This window comes from Lampetra fluviatilis, chromosome 4 (assembly GCF_964198595.1).
Source record: "Lampetra fluviatilis chromosome 4, kcLamFluv1.1, whole genome shotgun sequence".
Lineage (NCBI taxonomy): Eukaryota > Metazoa > Chordata > Hyperoartia > Petromyzontiformes > Petromyzontidae > Lampetra > Lampetra fluviatilis.
In genome coordinates, this window is record NC_136278.1 from 16,554,750 (window position 1) to 16,576,101 (window position 21,352).

Below are 21,352 nucleotides of genomic sequence, written 5' to 3' on the forward strand. Positions count from 1 at the left end.
TGGGGTCTATGTGTAAAAATTTTGACTTTTTTGAGTGCACGTGCAAATCTGCTGAAAAAGCCTGTGGAAGTTTCACGGCGTTCGTACGATATTTGGCGACGCAAAAATGAGCGATTTCCCAGCTCGAGAGAATTCGGCGCGAGAGAAACGATGCCCCGTAACGCACATGAGAGCAATCCGGGCCAATTTCTCCCGTTTGATGGGGTCTATGTGTAAAAATTTTGACTTTTTTGAGTGCAGGTGCAAATCTGCTGAAAAAGCCTGTGGAAGTTTCACGGCGTTCGTACGATATTTGGCGACGCAAAAATGAGCGATTTCCCAGCTCGAGAGAATTCGGCGCGAGAGAAACGATGCCCCGTAACGCACATGAGAGCAATCCCGGCCAATTTCTCCCGTTTGATGGGGTCTATGTGTAAAAATTTTGACTTTTTTGAGTGCACGTGCAAATCTGCTGGAAAAGCCTGTGGAAGTTTCACGGCGTTCGTACGATATTTGGCGACGCAAAAATGAGCGATTTCCCAGCTCGATGGAATTCGGAGCGAGAGAAACGATGCCCCGTAACGCACATGAGAGCAATCCCGGCCAATTTCTCCCGTTTGATGGGGTCTATGTGTACAAATTTTGACTTTTTTGAGTGCACGTGCCAATCTGCTGGAAAAGCCTGTGGAAGTTTCACGGCGTTCGTACGATATTTGGCGACGCAAAAATGAGCGATTTCCCAGCTCGATGGAATTCGGCGCGACAGAAACGATGCCCCGTAACGCACATGAGAGCAATCCGGGCCAATTTCTCCCGTTTGATGGGGTCTATGTGTAAAAATTTTGACTTTTTTGAGTGCAGGTGCAAATCTGCTGAAAAAGCCTGTGGAAGTTTCACGGCGTTCGTACGATATTTGGCGACGCAAAAATGAGCGATTTCCCAGCTCGAGAGAATTCGGCGCGAGAGAAACGATGCCCCGTAAGGCACATGAGAGCAATCCGGGCCAATTTCTCCCGTTTGATGGGGTCTATGTGTACAAATTTTGACTTTTTTGAGTGCACGTGCCAATCTGCTGGAAAAGCCTGTGGAAGTTTCACGGCGTTCGTACGATATTTGGCGACGCAAAAATGAGCGATTTCCCAGCTCGATGGAATTCGGCGCGACAGAAACGATGCCCCGTAACGCACATGAGAGCAATCCGGGCCAATTTCTCCCGTTTGATGGGGTCTATGTGTAAAAATTTTGACTTTTTTGAGTGCAGGTGCAAATCTGCTGAAAAAGCCTGTGGAAGTTTCACGGCGTTCGTACGATATTTGGCGACGCAAAAATGAGCGATTTCCCAGCTCGAGAGAATTCGGCGCGAGAGAAACGATGCCCCGTAACGCACATGAGAGCAATCCGGGCCAATTTCTCCCGTTTGATGGGGTCTATGTGTAAAAATTTTGACTTTTTTGAGTGCACGTGCAAATCTGCTGAAAAAGCCTGTGGAAGTTTCACGGCGTTCGTACGATATTTGGCGACGCAAAAATGAGCGATTTCCCAGCTCGAGAGAATTCGGCGCGAGAGAAACGATGCCCCGTAACGCACATGAGAGCAATCCGGGCCAATTTCTCCCGTTTGATGGGGTCTATGTGTAAAAATTTTGACTTTTTTGAGTGCACGTGCAAATCTGCTGAAAAAGCCTGTGGAAGTTTCACGGCGTTCGTACGATATTTGGCGACGCAAAAATGAGCGATTTCCCAGCTCGATGGAATTCGGCGCGAGAGAAACGATGCCCCGTAACGCACATGAGAGCAATCCCGGCCAATTTCTCCCGTTTGATGGGGTCTATGTGTACAAATTTTGACTTTTTTGAGTGCACGTGCCAATCTGCTGGAAAAGCCTGTGGAAGTTTCACGGCGTTCGTACGATATTTGGCGACGCAAAAATGAGCGATTTCCCAGCTCGATGGAATTCGGCGCGACAGAAACGATGCCCCGTAACGCACATGAGAGCAATCCGGGCCAATTTCTCCCGTTTGATGGGGTCTATGTGTAAAAATTTTGACTTTTTTGAGTGCACGTGCAAATCTGCTGAAAAAGCCTGTGGAAGTTTCACGGCGTTCGTACGATATTTGGCGACGCAAAAATGAGCGATTTCCCAGCTCGAGAGAATTCGGCGCGAGAGAAACGATGCCCCGTAACGCACATGAGAGCAATCCGGGCCAATTTCTCCCGTTTGATGGGGTCTATGTGTAAAAATTTTGACTTTTTTGAGTGCACGTGCAAATCTGCTGAAAAAGCCTGTGGAAGTTTCACGGCGTTCGTACGATATTTGGCGACGCAAAAATGAGCGATTTCCCAGCTCGATGGAATTCGGCGCGAGAGAAACGATGCCCCGTAACGCACATGAGAGCAATCCCGGCCAATTTCTCCCGTTTGATGGGGTCTATGTGTACAAATTTTGACTTTTTTGAGTGCACGTGCCAATCTGCTGGAAAAGCCTGTGGAAGTTTCACGGCGTTCGTACGATATTTGGCGACGCAAAAATGAGCGATTTCCCAGCTCGATGGAATTCGGCGCGACAGAAACGATGCCCCGTAACGCACATGAGAGCAATCCGGGCCAATTTCTCCCGTTTGATGGGGTCTATGTGTAAAAATTTTGACTTTTTTGAGTGCAGGTGCAAATCTGCTGGAAAAGCCTGTGGAAGTTTCACGGCATTCGTACGATATTTGGCGACGCAAAAATGAGCGATTTCCAAGCTCGATGGAATTCGGAGCGAGAGAAACGATGCCCCGTAACGCACATGAGAGCAATCCGGGCCAATTTCTCCCGTTTGATGGGGTCTATGTGTAAAAATTTTGACTTTTTTGAGTGCAGGTGCAAATCTGCTGAAAAAGCCTGTGGAAGTTTCACGGCGTTCGTACGATATTTGGCGACGCAAAAATGAGCGATTTCCCAGCTCGAGAGAATTCGGCGCGAGAGAAACGATGCCCCGTAACGCACATGAGAGCAATCCGGGCCAATTTCTCCCGTTTGATGGGGTCTATGTGTAAAAATTTTGACTTTTTTGAGTGCACGTGCAAATCTGCTGAAAAAGCCTGTGGAAGTTTCACGGCGTTCGTACGATATTTGGCGACGCAAAAATGAGCGATTTCCCAGCTCGATGGAATTCGGCGCGAGAGAAACGATGCCCCGTAACGCACATGAGAGCAATCCCGGCCAATTTCTCCCGTTTGATGGGGTCTATGTGTACAAATTTTGACTTTTTTGAGTGCACGTGCCAATCTGCTGGAAAAGCCTGTGGAAGTTTCACGGCGTTCGTACGATATTTGGCGACGCAAAAATGAGCGATTTCCCAGCTCGATGGAATTCGGCGCGACAGAAACGATGCCCCGTAACGCACATGAGAGCAATCCGGGCCAATTTCTCCCGTTTGATGGGGTCTATGTGTAAAAATTTTGACTTTTTTGAGTGCACGTGCAAATCTGCTGAAAAAGCCTGTGGAAGTTTCACGGCGTTCGTACGATATTTGGCGACGCAAAAATGAGCGATTTCCCAGCTCGAGAGAATTCGGCGCGAGAGAAACGATGCCCCGTAACGCACATGAGAGCAATCCGGGCCAATTTCTCCCGTTTGATGGGGTCTATGTGTAAAAATTTTGACTTTTTTGAGTGCACGTGCAAATCTGCTGAAAAAGCCTGTGGAAGTTTCACGGCGTTCGTACGATATTTGGCGACGCAAAAATGAGCGATTTCCCAGCTCGATGGAATTCGGCGCGAGAGAAACGATGCCCCGTAACGCACATGAGAGCAATCCCGGCCAATTTCTCCCGTTTGATGGGGTCTATGTGTACAAATTTTGACTTTTTTGAGTGCACGTGCCAATCTGCTGGAAAAGCCTGTGGAAGTTTCACGGCGTTCGTACGATATTTGGCGACGCAAAAATGAGCGATTTCCCAGCTCGATGGAATTCGGCGCGACAGAAACGATGCCCCGTAACGCACATGAGAGCAATCCGGGCCAATTTCTCCCGTTTGATGGGGTCTATGTGTAAAAATTTTGACTTTTTTGAGTGCAGGTGCAAATCTGCTGGAAAAGCCTGTGGAAGTTTCACGGCATTCGTACGATATTTGGCGACGCAAAAATGAGCGATTTCCAAGCTCGATGGAATTCGGAGCGAGAGAAACGATGCCCCGTAACGCACATGAGAGCAATCCGGGCCAATTTCTCCCGTTTGATGGGGTCTATGTGTAAAAATTTTGACTTTTTTGAGTGCAGGTGCAAATCTGCTGAAAAAGCCTGTGGAAGTTTCACGGCGTTCGTACGATATTTGGCGACGCAAAAATGAGCGATTTCCCAGCTCGAGAGAATTCGGCGCGAGAGAAACGATGCCCCGTAACGCACATGAGAGCAATCCGGGCCAATTTCTCCCGTTTGATGGGGTCTATGTGTACAAATTTTGACTTTTTTGAGTGCACGTGCAAATCTGCTGAAAAAGCCTGTGGAAGTTTCACGGCGTTCGTACGATATTTGGCGACGCAAAAATGAGCGATTTCCCAGCTCGATGGAATTCGGAGCGAGAGAAACGATGCCCCGTAACGCACATGAGAGCAATCCCGGCCAATTTCTCCCGTTTGATGGGGTCTATGTGTAAAAATTTTGACTTTTTTGAGTGCACGTGCAAATCTGCTGGAAAAGCCTGTGGAAGTTTCACGGCGTTCGTACGATATTTGGCGACGCAAAAATGAGCGATTTCCCAGCTCGATGGAATTCGGCGCGACAGAAACGATGCCCCGTAACGCACATGAGAGCAATCCGGGCCAATTTCTCCCGTTTGATGGGGTCTATGTGTAAAAATTTTGACTTTTTTGAGTGCAGGTGCAAATCTGCTGAAAAAGCCTGTGGAAGTTTCACGGCGTTCGTACGATATTTGGCGACGCAAAAATGAGCGATTTCCCAGCTCGAGAGAATTCGGCGCGAGAGAAACGATGCCCCGTAACGCACATGAGAGCAATCCGGGCCAATTTCTCCCGTTTGATGGGGTCTATGTGTACAAATTTTGACTTTTTTGAGTGCACGTGCAAATCTGCTGAAAAAGCCTGTGGAAGTTTCACGGCGTTCGTACGATATTTGGCGACGCAAAAATGAGCGATTTCCCAGCTCGATGGAATTCGGAGCGAGAGAAACGATGCCCCGTAACGCACATGAGAGCAATCCCGGCCAATTTCTCCCGTTTGATGGGGTCTATGTGTAAAAATTTTGACTTTTTTGAGTGCAGGTGCAAATCTGCTGAAAAAGCCTGTGGAAGTTTCACGGCGTTCGTACGATATTTGGCGACGCAAAAATGAGCGATTTCCCAGCTCGAGAGAATTCGGCGCGAGAGAAACGATGCCCCGTAACGCACATGAGAGCAATCCGGGCCAATTTCTCCCGTTTGATGGGGTCTATGTGTAAAAATTTTGACTTTTTTGAGTGCAGGTGCAAATCTGCTGAAAAAGCCTGTGGAAGTTTCACGGCGTTCGTACGATATTTGGCGACGCAAAAATGAGCGATTTCCCAGCTCGATGGAATTCGGCGCGACAGAAACGATGCCCCGTAACGCACATGAGAGCAATCCGGGCCAATTTCTCCCGTTTGATGGGGTCTATGTGTAAAAATTTTGACTTTTTTGAGTGCACGTGCAAATCTGCTGAAAAAGCCTGTGGAAGTTTCACGGCGTTCGTACGATATTTGGCGACGCAAAAATGAGCGATTTCCCAGCTCGAGAGAATTCGGCGCGAGAGAAACGATGCCCCGTAACGCACATGAGAGCAATCCCGGCCAATTTCTCCCGTTTGATGGGGTCTATGTGTAAAAATTTTGACTTTTTTGAGTGCACGTGCAAATCTGCTGAAAAAGCCTGTGGAAGTTTCACGGCGTTCGTACGATATTTGGCGACGCAAAAATGAGCGATTTCCCAGCTCGATGGAATTCGGAGCGAGAGAAACGATGCCCCGTAACGCACATGAGAGCAATCCCGGCCAATTTCTCCCGTTTGATGGGGTCTATGTGTAAAAATTTTGACTTTTTTGAGTGCACGTGCAAATCTGCTGAAAAAGCCTGTGGAAGTTTCACGGCGTTCGTACGATATTTGGCGACGCAAAAATGAGCGATTTCCCAGCTCGAGAGAATTCGGCGCGAGAGAAACGATGCCCCGTAACGCACATGAGAGCAATCCGGGCCAATTTCTCCCGTTTGATGGGGTCTATGTGTAAAAATTTTGACTTTTTTGAGTGCACGTGCAAATCTGCTGGAAAAGCCTGTGGAAGTTTCACGGCGTTCGTACGATATTTGGCGACGCAAAAATGAGCGATTTCCCAGCTCGATGGAATTCGGAGCGAGAGAAACGATGCCCCGTAACGCACATGAGAGCAATCCCGGCCAATTTCTCCCGTTTGATGGGGTCTATGTGTACAAATTTTGACTTTTTTGAGTGCACGTGCCAATCTGCTGGAAAAGCCTGTGGAAGTTTCACGGCGTTCGTACGATATTTGGCGACGCAAAAATGAGCGATTTCCCAGCTCGATGGAATTCGGCGCGACAGAAACGATGCCCCGTAACGCACATGAGAGCAATCCGGGCCAATTTCTCCCGTTTGATGGGGTCTATGTGTAAAAATTTTGACTTTTTTGAGTGCAGGTGCAAATCTGCTGAAAAAGCCTGTGGAAGTTTCACGGCGTTCGTACGATATTTGGCGACGCAAAAATGAGCGATTTCCCAGCTCGAGAGAATTCGGCGCGAGAGAAACGATGCCCCGTAACGCACATGAGAGCAATCCGGGCCAATTTCTCCCGTTTGATGGGGTCTATGTGTACAAATTTTGACTTTTTTGAGTGCACGTGCCAATCTGCTGGAAAAGCCTGTGGAAGTTTCACGGCGTTCGTACGATATTTGGCGACGCAAAAATGAGCGATTTCCCAGCTCGATGGAATTCGGCGCGACAGAAACGATGCCCCGTAACGCACATGAGAGCAATCCGGGCCAATTTCTCCCGTTTGATGGGGTCTATGTGTAAAAATTTTGACTTTTTTGAGTGCAGGTGCAAATCTGCTGGAAAAGCCTGTGGAAGTTTCACGGCGTTCGTACGATATTTGGCGACGCAAAAATGAGCGATTTCCCAGCTCGATGGAATTCGGCGCGAGAGAAACGATGCCCCGTAACGCACATGAGAGCAATCCCGGCCAATTTCTCCCGTTTGATGGGGTCTATGTGTAAAAATTTTGACTTTTTTGAGTGCACGTGCAAATCTGCTGAAAAAGCCTGTGGAAGTTTCACGGCGTTCGTACGATATTTGGCGACGCAAAAATGAGCGATTTCCCAGCTCGATGGAATTCGGAGCGAGAGAAACGATGCCCCGTAACGCACATGAGAGCAATCCCGGCCAATTTCTCCCGTTTGATGGGGTCTATGTGTAAAAATTTTGACTTTTTTGAGTGCACGTGCAAATCTGCTGAAAAAGCCTGTGGAAGTTTCACGGCGTTCGTACGATATTTGGCGACGCAAAAATGAGCGATTTCCCAGCTCGAGAGAATTCGGCGCGAGAGAAACGATGCCCCGTAACGCACATGAGAGCAATCCGGGCCAATTTCTCCCGTTTGATGGGGTCTATGTGTAAAAATTTTGACTTTTTTGAGTGCACGTGCAAATCTGCTGGAAAAGCCTGTGGAAGTTTCACGGCGTTCGTACGATATTTGGCGACGCAAAAATGAGCGATTTCCCAGCTCGATGGAATTCGGAGCGAGAGAAACGATGCCCCGTAACGCACATGAGAGCAATCCCGGCCAATTTCTCCCGTTTGATGGGGTCTATGTGTACAAATTTTGACTTTTTTGAGTGCACGTGCCAATCTGCTGGAAAAGCCTGTGGAAGTTTCACGGCGTTCGTACGATATTTGGCGACGCAAAAATGAGCGATTTCCCAGCTCGATGGAATTCGGCGCGACAGAAACGATGCCCCGTAACGCACATGAGAGCAATCCGGGCCAATTTCTCCCGTTTGATGGGGTCTATGTGTAAAAATTTTGACTTTTTTGAGTGCAGGTGCAAATCTGCTGAAAAAGCCTGTGGAAGTTTCACGGCGTTCGTACGATATTTGGCGACGCAAAAATGAGCGATTTCCCAGCTCGAGAGAATTCGGCGCGAGAGAAACGATGCCCCGTAACGCACATGAGAGCAATCCGGGCCAATTTCTCCCGTTTGATGGGGTCTATGTGTACAAATTTTGACTTTTTTGAGTGCACGTGCCAATCTGCTGGAAAAGCCTGTGGAAGTTTCACGGCGTTCGTACGATATTTGGCGACGCAAAAATGAGCGATTTCCCAGCTCGATGGAATTCGGCGCGACAGAAACGATGCCCCGTAACGCACATGAGAGCAATCCGGGCCAATTTCTCCCGTTTGATGGGGTCTATGTGTAAAAATTTTGACTTTTTTGAGTGCAGGTGCAAATCTGCTGAAAAAGCCTGTGGAAGTTTCACGGCGTTCGTACGATATTTGGCGACGCAAAAATGAGCGATTTCCCAGCTCGAGAGAATTCGGAGCGAGAGAAACGATGCCCCGTAACGCACATGAGAGCAATCCCGGCCAATTTCTCCCGTTTGATGGGGTCTATGTGTACAAATTTTGACTTTTTTGAGTGCACGTGCCAATCTGCTGGAAAAGCCTGTGGAAGTTTCACGGCGTTCGTACGATATTTGGCGACGCAAAAATGAGCGATTTCCCAGCTCGATGGAATTCGGCGCGACAGAAACGATGCCCCGTAACGCACATGAGAGCAATCCGGGCCAATTTCTCCCGTTTGATGGGGTCTATGTGTAAAAATTTTGACTTTTTTGAGTGCAGGTGCAAATCTGCTGAAAAAGCCTGTGGAAGTTTCACGGCGTTCGTACGATATTTGGCGACGCAAAAATGAGCGATTTCCCAGCTCGAGAGAATTCGGCGCGAGAGAAACGATGCCCCGTAACGCACATGAGAGCAATCCGGGCCAATTTCTCCCGTTTGATGGGGTCTATGTGTAAAAATTTTGACTTTTTTGAGTGCAGGTGCAAATCTGCTGAAAAAGCCTGTGGAAGTTTCACGGCGTTCGTACGATATTTGGCGACGCAAAAATGAGCGATTTCCCAGCTCGATGGAATTCGGCGCGACAGAAACGATGCCCCGTAACGCACATGAGAGCAATCCGGGCCAATTTCTCCCGTTTGATGGGGTCTATGTGTAAAAATTTTGACTTTTTTGAGTGCACGTGCAAATCTGCTGAAAAAGCCTGTGGAAGTTTCACGGCGTTCGTACGATATTTGGCGACGCAAAAATGAGCGATTTCCCAGCTCGAGAGAATTCGGCGCGAGAGAAACGATGCCCCGTAACGCACATGAGAGCAATCCCGGCCAATTTCTCCCGTTTGATGGGGTCTATGTGTAAAAATTTTGACTTTTTTGAGTGCACGTGCAAATCTGCTGGAAAAGCCTGTGGAAGTTTCACGGCGTTCGTACGATATTTGGCGACGCAAAAATGAGCGATTTCCCAGCTCGATGGAATTCGGAGCGAGAGAAACGATGCCCCGTAACGCACATGAGAGCAATCCCGGCCAATTTCTCCCGTTTGATGGGGTCTATGTGTACAAATTTTGACTTTTTTGAGTGCACGTGCCAATCTGCTGGAAAAGCCTGTGGAAGTTTCACGGCGTTCGTACGATATTTGGCGACGCAAAAATGAGCGATTTCCCAGCTCGATGGAATTCGGCGCGACAGAAACGATGCCCCGTAACGCACATGAGAGCAATCCGGGCCAATTTCTCCCGTTTGATGGGGTCTATGTGTAAAAATTTTGACTTTTTTGAGTGCAGGTGCAAATCTGCTGAAAAAGCCTGTGGAAGTTTCACGGCGTTCGTACGATATTTGGCGACGCAAAAATGAGCGATTTCCCAGCTCGAGAGAATTCGGCGCGAGAGAAACGATGCCCCGTAACGCACATGAGAGCAATCCGGGCCAATTTCTCCCGTTTGATGGGGTCTATGTGTACAAATTTTGACTTTTTTGAGTGCACGTGCCAATCTGCTGGAAAAGCCTGTGGAAGTTTCACGGCGTTCGTACGATATTTGGCGACGCAAAAATGAGCGATTTCCCAGCTCGATGGAATTCGGCGCGACAGAAACGATGCCCCGTAACGCACATGAGAGCAATCCGGGCCAATTTCTCCCGTTTGATGGGGTCTATGTGTAAAAATTTTGACTTTTTTGAGTGCAGGTGCAAATCTGCTGAAAAAGCCTGTGGAAGTTTCACGGCGTTCGTACGATATTTGGCGACGCAAAAATGAGCGATTTCCCAGCTCGAGAGAATTCGGCGCGAGAGAAACGATGCCCCGTAACGCACATGAGAGCAATCCGGGCCAATTTCTCCCGTTTGATGGGGTCTATGTGTAAAAATTTTGACTTTTTTGAGTGCACGTGCAAATCTGCTGAAAAAGCCTGTGGAAGTTTCACGGCGTTCGTACGATATTTGGCGACGCAAAAATGAGCGATTTCCCAGCTCGAGAGAATTCGGCGCGAGAGAAACGATGCCCCGTAACGCACATGAGAGCAATCCGGGCCAATTTCTCCCGTTTGATGGGGTCTATGTGTAAAAATTTTGACTTTTTTGAGTGCACGTGCAAATCTGCTGAAAAAGCCTGTGGAAGTTTCACGGCGTTCGTACGATATTTGGCGACGCAAAAATGAGCGATTTCCCAGCTCGATGGAATTCGGCGCGAGAGAAACGATGCCCCGTAACGCACATGAGAGCAATCCCGGCCAATTTCTCCCGTTTGATGGGGTCTATGTGTACAAATTTTGACTTTTTTGAGTGCACGTGCAAATCTGCTGAAAAAGCCTGTGGAAGTTTCACGGCGTTCGTACGATATTTGGCGACGCAAAAATGAGCGATTTCCCAGCTCGATGGAATTCGGAGCGAGAGAAACGATGCCCCGTAACGCACATGAGAGCAATCCCGGCCAATTTCTCCCGTTTGATGGGGTCTATGTGTACAAATTTTGACTTTTTTGAGTGCACGTGCCAATCTGCTGGAAAAGCCTGTGGAAGTTTCACGGCGTTCGTACGATATTTGGCGACGCAAAAATGAGCGATTTCCCAGCTCGATGGAATTCGGCGCGACAGAAACGATGCCCCGTAACGCACATGAGAGCAATCCGGGCCAATTTCTCCCGTTTGATGGGGTCTATGTGTAAAAATTTTGACTTTTTTGAGTGCAGGTGCAAATCTGCTGGAAAAGCCTGTGGAAGTTTCACGGCGTTCGTACGATATTTGGCGACGCAAAAATGAGCGATTTCCAAGCTCGATGGAATTCGGAGCGAGAGAAACGATGCCCCGTAACGCACATGAGAGCAATCCGGGCCAATTTCTCCCGTTTGATGGGGTCTATGTGTAAAAATTTTGACTTTTTTGAGTGCAGGTGCAAATCTGCTGAAAAAGCCTGTGGAAGTTTCACGGCGTTCGTACGATATTTGGCGACGCAAAAATGAGCGATTTCCCAGCTCGAGAGAATTCGGCGCGAGAGAAACGATGCCCCGTAACGCACATGAGAGCAATCCGGGCCAATTTCTCCCGTTTGATGGGGTCTATGTGTAAAAATTTTGACTTTTTTGAGTGCAGGTGCAAATCTGCTGGAAAAGCCTGTGGAAGTTTCACGGCGTTCGTACGATATTTGGCGACGCAAAAATGAGCGATTTCCCAGCTCGATGGAATTCGGCGCGAGAGAAACGATGCCCCGTAACGCACATGAGAGCAATCCCGGCCAATTTCTCCCGTTTGATGGGGTCTATGTGTAAAAATTTTGACTTTTTTGAGTGCACGTGCAAATCTGCTGAAAAAGCCTGTGGAAGTTTCACGGCGTTCGTACGATATTTGGCGACGCAAAAATGAGCGATTTCCCAGCTCGATGGAATTCGGAGCGAGAGAAACGATGCCCCGTAACGCACATGAGAGCAATCCCGGCCAATTTCTCCCGTTTGATGGGGTCTATGTGTAAAAATTTTGACTTTTTTGAGTGCACGTGCAAATCTGCTGAAAAAGCCTGTGGAAGTTTCACGGCGTTCGTACGATATTTGGCGACGCAAAAATGAGCGATTTCCCAGCTCGAGAGAATTCGGCGCGAGAGAAACGATGCCCCGTAACGCACATGAGAGCAATCCGGGCCAATTTCTCCCGTTTGATGGGGTCTATGTGTAAAAATTTTGACTTTTTTGAGTGCAGGTGCAAATCTGCTGAAAAAGCCTGTGGAAGTTTCACGGCGTTCGTACGATATTTGGCGACGCAAAAATGAGCGATTTCCCAGCTCGATGGAATTCGGCGCGAGAGAAACGATGCCCCGTAACGCACATGAGAGCAATCCCGGCCAATTTCTCCCGTTTGATGGGGTCTATGTGTAAAAATTTTGACTTTTTTGAGTGCAGGTGCAAATCTGCTGAAAAAGCCTGTGGAAGTTTCACGGCGTTCGTACGATATTTGGCGACGCAAAAATGAGCGATTTCCCAGCTCGAGAGAATTCGGCGCGAGAGAAACGATGCCCCGTAACGCACATGAGAGCAATCCGGGCCAATTTCTCCCGTTTGATGGGGTCTATGTGTAAAAATTTTGACTTTTTTGAGTGCAGGTGCAAATCTGCTGAAAAAGCCTGTGGAAGTTTCACGGCGTTCGTACGATATTTGGCGACGCAAAAATGAGCGATTTCCCAGCTCGATGGAATTCGGCGCGACAGAAACGATGCCCCGTAACGCACATGAGAGCAATCCGGGCCAATTTCTCCCGTTTGATGGGGTCTATGTGTAAAAATTTTGACTTTTTTGAGTGCACGTGCAAATCTGCTGAAAAAGCCTGTGGAAGTTTCACGGCGTTCGTACGATATTTGGCGACGCAAAAATGAGCGATTTCCCAGCTCGAGAGAATTCGGCGCGAGAGAAACGATGCCCCGTAACGCACATGAGAGCAATCCCGGCCAATTTCTCCCGTTTGATGGGGTCTATGTGTAAAAATTTTGACTTTTTTGAGTGCACGTGCAAATCTGCTGAAAAAGCCTGTGGAAGTTTCACGGCGTTCGTACGATATTTGGCGACGCAAAAATGAGCGATTTCCCAGCTCGATGGAATTCGGAGCGAGAGAAACGATGCCCCGTAACGCACATGAGAGCAATCCCGGCCAATTTCTCCCGTTTGATGGGGTCTATGTGTAAAAATTTTGACTTTTTTGAGTGCACGTGCAAATCTGCTGAAAAAGCCTGTGGAAGTTTCACGGCGTTCGTACGATATTTGGCGACGCAAAAATGAGCGATTTCCCAGCTCGAGAGAATTCGGCGCGAGAGAAACGATGCCCCGTAACGCACATGAGAGCAATCCGGGCCAATTTCTCCCGTTTGATGGGGTCTATGTGTAAAAATTTTGACTTTTTTGAGTGCACGTGCAAATCTGCTGGAAAAGCCTGTGGAAGTTTCACGGCGTTCGTACGATATTTGGCGACGCAAAAATGAGCGATTTCCCAGCTCGATGGAATTCGGAGCGAGAGAAACGATGCCCCGTAACGCACATGAGAGCAATCCCGGCCAATTTCTCCCGTTTGATGGGGTCTATGTGTACAAATTTTGACTTTTTTGAGTGCACGTGCCAATCTGCTGGAAAAGCCTGTGGAAGTTTCACGGCGTTCGTACGATATTTGGCGACGCAAAAATGAGCGATTTCCCAGCTCGAGAGAATTCGGCGCGAGAGAAACGATGCCCCGTAACGCACATGAGAGCAATCCCGGCCAATTTCTCCCGTTTGATGGGGTCTATGTGTACAAATTTTGACTTTTTTGAGTGCACGTGCCAATCTGCTGGAAAAGCCTGTGGAAGTTTCACGGCGTTCGTACGATATTTGGCGACGCAAAAATGAGCGATTTCCCAGCTCGATGGAATTCGGCGCGACAGAAACGATGCCCCGTAACGCACATGAGAGCAATCCGGGCCAATTTCTCCCGTTTGATGGGGTCTATGTGTAAAAATTTTGACTTTTTTGAGTGCACGTGCAAATCTGCTGAAAAAGCCTGTGGAAGTTTCACGGCGTTCGTACGATATTTGGCGACGCAAAAATGAGCGATTTCCCAGCTCGATGGAATTCGGAGCGAGAGAAACGATGCCCCGTAACGCACATGAGAGCAATCCCGGCCAATTTCTCCCGTTTGATGGGGTCTATGTGTAAAAATTTTGACTTTTTTGAGTGCACGTGCAAATCTGCTGGAAAAGCCTGTGGAAGTTTCACGGCGTTCGTACGATATTTGGCGACGCAAAAATGAGCGATTTCCCAGCTCGATGGAATTCGGCGCGACAGAAACGATGCCCCGTAACGCACATGAGAGCAATCCGGGCCAATTTCTCCCGTTTGATGGGGTCTATGTGTAAAAATTTTGACTTTTTTGAGTGCAGGTGCAAATCTGCTGAAAAAGCCTGTGGAAGTTTCACGGCGTTCGTACGATATTTGGCGACGCAAAAATGAGCGATTTCCCAGCTCGAGAGAATTCGGCGCGAGAGAAACGATGCCCCGTAACGCACATGAGAGCAATCCGGGCCAATTTCTCCCGTTTGATGGGGTCTATGTGTAAAAATTTTGACTTTTTTGAGTGCAGGTGCAAATCTGCTGAAAAAGCCTGTGGAAGTTTCACGGCGTTCGTACGATATTTGGCGACGCAAAAATGAGCGATTTCCCAGCTCGATGGAATTCGGCGCGACAGAAACGATGCCCCGTAACGCACATGAGAGCAATCCGGGCCAATTTCTCCCGTTTGATGGGGTCTATGTGTAAAAATTTTGACTTTTTTGAGTGCACGTGCAAATCTGCTGAAAAAGCCTGTGGAAGTTTCACGGCGTTCGTACGATATTTGGCGACGCAAAAATGAGCGATTTCCCAGCTCGATGGAATTCGGAGCGAGAGAAACGATGCCCCGTAACGCACATGAGAGCAATCCCGGCCAATTTCTCCCGTTTGATGGGGTCTATGTGTAAAAATTTTGACTTTTTTGAGTGCACGTGCAAATCTGCTGGAAAAGCCTGTGGAAGTTTCACGTCGTTCGTACGATATTTGGCGACGCAAAAATGAGCGATTTCCCAGCTCGATGGAATTCGGCGCGACAGAAACGATGCCCCGTAACGCACATGAGAGCAATCCGGGCCAATTTCTCCCGTTTGATGGGGTCTATGTGTAAAAATTTTGACTTTTTTGAGTGCAGGTGCAAATCTGCTGAAAAAGCCTGTGGAAGTTTCACGGCGTTCGTACGATATTTGGCGACGCAAAAATGAGCGATTTCCCAACTCGAGAGAATTCGGCGCGAGAGAAACGATGCCCCGTAACGCACATGAGAGCAATCCGGGCCAATTTCTCCCGTTTGATGGGGTCTATGTGTAAAAATTTTGACTTTTTTGAGTGCAGGTGCAAATCTGCTGAAAAAGCCTGTGGAAGTTTCACGGCGTTCGTACGATATTTGGCGACGCAAAAATGAGCGATTTCCCAGCTCGATGGAATTCGGCGCGACAGAAACGATGCCCCGTAACGCACATGAGAGCAATCCGGGCCAATTTCTCCCGTTTGATGGGGTCTATGTGTAAAAATTTTGACTTTTTTGAGTGCACGTGCAAATCTGCTGAAAAAGCCTGTGGAAGTTTCACGGCGTTCGTACGATATTTGGCGACGCAAAAATGAGCGATTTCCCAGCTCGAGAGAATTCGGCGCGAGAGAAACGATGCCCCGTAACGCACATGAGAGCAATCCCGGCCAATTTCTCCCGTTTGATGGGGTCTATGTGTAAAAATTTTGACTTTTTTGAGTGCACGTGCAAATCTGCTGGAAAAGCCTGTGGAAGTTTCACGGCGTTCGTACGATATTTGGCGACGCAAAAATGAGCGATTTCCCAGCTCGATGGAATTCGGAGCGAGAGAAACGATGCCCCGTAACGCACATGAGAGCAATCCCGGCCAATTTCTCCCGTTTGATGGGGTCTATGTGTACAAATTTTGACTTTTTTGAGTGCACGTGCCAATCTGCTGGAAAAGCCTGTGGAAGTTTCACGGCGTTCGTACGATATTTGGCGACGCAAAAATGAGCGATTTCCCAGCTCGATGGAATTCGGCGCGACAGAAACGATGCCCCGTAACGCACATGAGAGCAATCCGGGCCAATTTCTCCCGTTTGATGGGGTCTATGTGTAAAAATTTTGACTTTTTTGAGTGCAGGTGCAAATCTGCTGAAAAAGCCTGTGGAAGTTTCACGGCGTTCGTACGATATTTGGCGACGCAAAAATGAGCGATTTCCCAGCTCGAGAGAATTCGGCGCGAGAGAAACGATGCCCCGTAACGCACATGAGAGCAATCCGGGCCAATTTCTCCCGTTTGATGGGGTCTATGTGTACAAATTTTGACTTTTTTGAGTGCACGTGCCAATCTGCTGGAAAAGCCTGTGGAAGTTTCACGGCGTTCGTACGATATTTGGCGACGCAAAAATGAGCGATTTCCCAGCTCGATGGAATTCGGCGCGACAGAAACGATGCCCCGTAACGCACATGAGAGCAATCCGGGCCAATTTCTCCCGTTTGATGGGGTCTATGTGTAAAAATTTTGACTTTTTTGAGTGCAGGTGCAAATCTGCTGAAAAAGCCTGTGGAAGTTTCACGGCGTTCGTACGATATTTGGCGACGCAAAAATGAGCGATTTCCCAGCTCGAGAGAATTCGGCGCGAGAGAAACGATGCCCCGTAACGCACATGAGAGCAATCCGGGCCAATTTCTCCCGTTTGATGGGGTCTATGTGTAAAAATTTTGACTTTTTTGAGTGCACGTGCAAATCTGCTGAAAAAGCCTGTGGAAGTTTCACGGCGTTCGTACGATATTTGGCGACGCAAAAATGAGCGATTTCCCAGCTCGAGAGAATTCGGCGCGAGAGAAACGATGCCCCGTAACGCACATGAGAGCAATCCGGGCCAATTTCTCCCGTTTGATGGGGTCTATGTGTAAAAATTTTGACTTTTTTGAGTGCACGTGCAAATCTGCTGAAAAAGCCTGTGGAAGTTTCACGGCGTTCGTACGATATTTGGCGACGCAAAAATGAGCGATTTCCCAGCTCGATGGAATTCGGCGCGAGAGAAACGATGCCCCGTAACGCACATGAGAGCAATCCCGGCCAATTTCTCCCGTTTGATGGGGTCTATGTGTAAAAATTTTGACTTTTTTGAGTGCACGTGCAAATCTGCTGAAAAAGCCTGTGGAAGTTTCACGGCGTTCGTACGATATTTGGCGACGCAAAAATGAGCGATTTCCCAGCTCGATGGAATTCGGCGCGACAGAAACGATGCCCCGTAACGCACATGAGAGCAATCCGGGCCAATTTCTCCCGTTTGATGGGGTCTATGTGTAAAAATTTTGACTTTTTTGAGTGCAGGTGCAAATCTGCTGAAAAAGCCTGTGGAAGTTTCACGGCGTTCGTACGATATTTGGCGACGCAAAAATGAGCGATTTCCCAGCTCGAGAGAATTCGGCGCGAGAGAAACGATGCCCCGTAACGCACATGAGAGCAATCCCGGCCAATTTCTCCCGTTTGATGGGGTCTATGTGTAAAAATTTTGACTTTTTTGAGTGCAGGTGCAAATCTGCTGAAAAAGCCTGTGGAAGTTTCACGGCGTTCGTACGATATTTGGCGACGCAAAAATGAGCGATTTCCCAGCTCGAGAGAATTCGGCGCGAGAGAAACGATGCCCCGTAACGCACATGAGAGCAATCCCGGCCAATTTCTCCCGTTTGATGGGGTCTATGTGTAAAAATTTTGACTTTTTTGAGTGCACGTGCAAATCTGCTGGAAAAGCCTGTGGAAGTTTCACGGCGTTCGTACGATATTTGGCGACGCAAAAATGAGCGATTTCCCAGCTCGATGGAATTCGGAGCGAGAGAAACGATGCCCCGTAACGCACATGAGAGCAATCCCGGCCAATTTCTCCCGTTTGATGGGGTCTATGTGTACAAATTTTGACTTTTTTGAGTGCACGTGCCAATCTGCTGGAAAAGCCTGTGGAAGTTTCACGGCGTTCGTACGATATTTGGCGACGCAAAAATGAGCGATTTCCCAGCTCGATGGAATTCGGCGCGACAGAAACGATGCCCCGTAACGCACATGAGAGCAATCCGGGCCAATTTCTCCCGTTTGATGGGGTCTATGTGTAAAAATTTTTACTTTTTTGAGTGCACGTGCAAATCTGCTGAAAAAGCCTGTGGAAGTTTCACGGCGTTCGTACGATATTTGGCGACGCAAAAATGAGCGATTTCCCAGCTCGATGGAATTCGGAGCGAGAGAAACGATGCCCCGTAACGCACATGAGAGCAATCCCGGCCAATTTCTCCCGTTTGATGGGGTCTATGTGTAAAAATTTTGACTTTTTTGAGTGCACGTGCAAATCTGCTGGAAAAGCCTGTGGAAGTTTCACGGCGTTCGTACGATATTTGGCGACGCAAAAATGAGCGATTTCCCAGCTCGATGGAATTCGGCGCGACAGAAACGATGCCCCGTAACGCACATGAGAGCAATCCGGGCCAATTTCTCCCGTTTGATGGGGTCTATGTGTAAAAATTTTGACTTTTTTGAGTGCAGGTGCAAATCTGCTGAAAAAGCCTGTGGAAGTTTCACGGCGTTCGTACGATATTTGGCGACGCAAAAATGAGCGATTTCCCAGCTCGAGAGAATTCGGCGCGAGAGAAACGATGCCCCGTAACGCACATGAGAGCAATCCGGGCCAATTTCTCCCGTTTGATGGGGTCTATGTGTAAAAATTTTGACTTTTTTGAGTGCAGGTGCAAATCTGCTGAAAAAGCCTGTGGAAGTTTCACGGCGTTCGTACGATATTTGGCGACGCAAAAATGAGCGATTTCCCAGCTCGATGGAATTCGGCGCGACAGAAACGATGCCCCGTAACGCACATGAGAGCAATCCGGGCCAATTTCTCCCGTTTGATGGGGTCTATGTGTAAAAATTTTGACTTTTTTGAGTGCACGTGCAAATCTGCTGAAAAAGCCTGTGGAAGTTTCACGGCGTTCGTACGATATTTGGCGACGCAAAAATGAGCGATTTCCCAGCTCGAGAGAATTCGGCGCGAGAGAAACGATGCCCCGTAACGCACATGAGAGCAATCCCGGCCAATTTCTCCCGTTTGATGGGGTCTATGTGTAAAAATTTTGACTTTTTTGAGTGCACGTGCAAATCTGCTGGAAAAGCCTGTGGAAGTTTCACGGCGTTCGTACGATATTTGGCGACGCAAAAATGAGCGATTTCCCAGCTCGATGGAATTCGGAGCGAGAGAAACGATGCCCCGTAACGCACATGAGAGCAATCCCGGCCAATTTCTCCCGTTTGATGGGGTCTATGTGTACAAATTTTGACTTTTTTGAGTGCACGTGCCAATCTGCTGGAAAAGCCTGTGGAAGTTTCACGGCGTTCGTACGATATTTGGCGACGCAAAAATGAGCGATTTCCCAGCTCTAGAGAATTCGGCGCGAGAGAAACGATGCCCCGTAACGCACATGAGAGCAATCCGGGCCAATTTCTCCCGTTTGATGGGGTCTATGTGTACAAATTTTGACTTTTTTGAGTGCACGTGCCAATCTGCTGGAAAAGCCTGTGGAAGTTTCACGGCGTTCGTACGATATTTGGCGACGCAAAAATGAGCGATTTCCCAGCTCGATGGAATTCGGCGCGACAGAAACGATGCCCCGTAACGCACATGAGAGCAATCCGGGCCAATTTCTCCCGTTTGATGGGGTCTATGTGTAAAAATTTTGACTTTTTTGAGTGCAGGTGCAAATCTGCTGAAAAAGCCTGTGGAAGTTTCACGGCGTTCGTACGATATTTGGCGACGCAAAAATGAGCGATTTCCCAGCTCGAGAGAATTCGGCGCGAGAGAAACGATGCCCCGTAACGCACATGAGAGCAATCCGGGCCAATTTCTCCCGTTTGATGGGGTCTATGTGTAAAAATTTTGACTTTTTTGAGTGCACGTGCAAATCTGCTGAAAAAGCCTGTGGAAGTTTCACGGCGTTCGTACGATATTTGGCGACGCAAAAATGAGCGATTTCCCAGCTCGAGAGAATTCGGCGCGAGAGAAACGATGCCCCGTAACGCACATGAGAGCAATCCGGGCCAATTTCTCCCGTTTGATGGGGTCTATGTGTAAAAATTTTGACTTTTTTGAGTGCACGTGCAAATCTGCTGAAAAAGCCTGTGGAAGTTTCACGGCGTTCGTACGATATTTGGCGACGCAAAAATGAGCGATTTCCCAGCTCGATGGAATTCGGCGCGAGAGAAACGATGCCCCGTAACGCACATGAGAGCAATCCCGTCCAATTTCTCCCGTTTGATGGGGTCTATGTGTAAAAATTTTGACTTTTTTGAGTGCACGTGCAAATCTGCTGAAAAAGCCTGTGGAAGTTTCACGGCGTTCGTACGATATTTGGCGACGCAAAAATGAGCGATTTCCCAGCTCGATGGAATTCGGAGCGAGAGAAACGATGCCCCGTAACGCACATGAGAGCAATCCCGGCCAATTTCTCCCGTTTGATGGGGTCTATGTGTACAAATTTTGACTTTTTTGAGTGCACGTGCCAATCTGCTGGAAAAGCCTGTGGAAGTTTCACGGCGTTCGTACGATATTTGGCGACGCAAAAATGAGCGATTTCCCAGCTCGATGGAATTCGGCGCGACAGAAACGATGCCCCGTAACGCACATGAGAGCAATCCGGGCCAATTTCTCCCGTTTGATGGGGTCTATGTGTAAAAATTTTGACTTTTTTGAGTGCAGGTGCAAATCTGCTGGAAAAGCCTGTGGAAGTTTCACGGCGTTCGTACGATATTTGGCGACGCAAAAATGAGCGATTTCCAAGCTCGATGGAATTCGGAGCGAGAGAAACGATGCCCCGTAACGCACATGAGAGCAATCCGGGCCAATTTCTCCCGTTTGATGGGGTCTATGTGTAAAAATTTTGACTTTTTTGAGTGCAGGTGCAAATCTGCTGAAAAAGCCTGTGGAAGTTTCACGGCGTTCGTACGATATTTGGCGACGCAAAAATGAGCGATTTCCCAGCTCGAGAGAATTCGGCGCGAGAGAAACGATGCCCCGTAACGCACATGAGAGCAATCCGGGCCAATTTCTCCCGTTTGATGGGGTCTATGTGTAAAAATTTTGACTTTTTTGAGTGCAGGTGCAAATCTGCTGGAAAAGCCTGTGGAAGTTTCACGGCGTTCGTACGATATTTGGCGACGCAAAAATGAGCGATTTCCCAGCTCGATGGAATTCGGCGCGAGAGAAACGAT